General features: G+C 66.0%; 1 pseudogene; it reads left to right on the top strand.

Moving 5' to 3' along the window:
- The first annotated feature begins 6 nt into the window (after window positions 1–6).
- On the top strand, window positions 7–1,059 carry LOC112818233 (reprimo-like protein; annotated as a pseudogene).
- Window positions 1,060–1,742: the final 683 nt, after the last annotated feature.

Raw genomic sequence — 1,742 nt, 5'->3', positions numbered from 1 at the left:
CGCGCAGCGCAGCCGGCAAGCGAGACGAGCGATCGGCTCCCCGGCTCTAGCTCGCGCGCCGCCTGTTGCTCCTCACTCCGGGCCGCCGCTTCCCGCCCGGCGCCCAGGGGCAGGGGACGCGAGGGGTGCCGGCGCGCGGGCGGCCTCCCGCCTTCCCCTCTCCCCGCGCGCAGCCAGAGCCCAGCGTCTCCGGGAGCGCGGGCGCCCGCCCGCCTCCCCGTGCACCCCGGCCCGCGCGCCGAGACCCCGGGAGCCGAGCGGCGATGAATGCGACCTTCCTGAACCACAGCGGCCTGGAGGCGGCGGGCGCCTTGGGCGGCAGCGGCGGGGCCGCCCTGGGGAACCGCACCCACGGGCTGGGCACGTGGCTGGGCTGCTGCGGGGGGGGGGGGTGGCGCGCCGCTGGCCGCCAGCGACGGGGTCCCCGCGGGGCTGGCGCCCGACGAGCGCAGCCTGTGGGTGTCGCGTGTGGCGCAGATCGCTGTGCTCTGCGTGCTGTCGCTCACCGTGGTCTTCGGCGTGTTCTTCCTGGGCTGCAACCTGCTCATCAAGTCGGAGAGCATGATCAACTTTCTGGTGCAGGAGCGCCGGCCTTCTAAGGACGTGGGCGCCGCCATCCTGGGGCTGTACTGAGGCCCCCCCGGCCCGCGCACCGCCAGCCCGGCCCTCAAGCAGACGAGAAGGGAGACCAGGACCCTCGTGCCCCGCGCGGGCTCTGCCGCCGCCGGGCCGGCCGCGCGAGGGACAGCCACGGACCTCGGGCCCCCTCCCCCCGCCAGGACCGGGACACCGCGGAACTCGAGGCGGCGGCGCGGGGAGGGACTTCCACATCCGGCTGGCCCTGTGTGCGCCTCGGCGTGGCTGGGTGGGAGAGGTCGTGCGAGGCCGCCCGGGGCCGAGGTCACGTGCGTGGGAGTTTGGGGTGTCTGTAGGTGGGGCGGGGTGGGGGAAGTCGTTGGAGAATCCCAGTCGCTGAGCTTGTTGGCCTGATTTAGCTTTTGAAAAGAAACCTTGTGATAAAACTGCAGCTGTCTGGCTTCCGGCGGCTTCCCACCCGCACCTCGGCGGGGTGTGTGTGCACGTGTGTTGGGATGTGTTGTTGCCTGGGGCAGGGGCGGGAGGGCGGTGTGTACCCCCTGGGCCGCCGGGCCGCCTGACTGCGGAGCCCAGGGGGCAGGTCCGGGGCTCCTGAGACCCCACTCCCCCGAGGCTAAGGAGGCTATAGCTCCCGAGGGGATAGGGCTGGTCCCGCAGGGAGAATATTTAAATCTTTGGGAAATTTTAATCTATTCCGTGAGATTAAAAAAAAAAAATTCAGTGACTTAAGTGCAAAAGGGGCGAACAGCAAAATTAATACCTCAGGACTGAGAACAAATACAATTTAATGGGGGAGGTGGCTAGATCTAGTTACATTACAGGGCCAAAAGCCTCCTCTAAGGGCTGGTTTGGACCCCACCCTTGTCGAGTGTGAACGAGTAGTAGTGGGGCGCTGAAAATATGCCCTTGCTGTCTGGGGAGCGGGGAAAGCAAGTTAAGGTGAAGGCTTTGTGGTGCAAAGGAGCCAGGATGTTTAAAATGCAGAAAAGGCTTCCAAATGCCACCCTGTGGAGGGAATTTGGAACCTCCCATTATGCGTTGCCCCCTGCTGCCCAGAACCCTGCCACCTCTTGCAGATGCACAATTAACTCAAAGCAGTGTTAATGCCTAAGAACATGGGCACTCACTGGCCAAGAGGGAGTGGG

Source organism: Callorhinus ursinus, unplaced genomic scaffold, assembly GCF_003265705.2.
Source record: "Callorhinus ursinus isolate GAN/ISIS: 27379988/994484 unplaced genomic scaffold, GSC_fseal_2.0 scaffold9167, whole genome shotgun sequence".
NCBI classification, from domain to species: domain Eukaryota; kingdom Metazoa; phylum Chordata; class Mammalia; order Carnivora; family Otariidae; genus Callorhinus; species Callorhinus ursinus.
The sequence above is the reverse complement of the archived record's forward strand: the minus strand, read 5'-3'. Positions and strand labels throughout refer to the sequence as shown.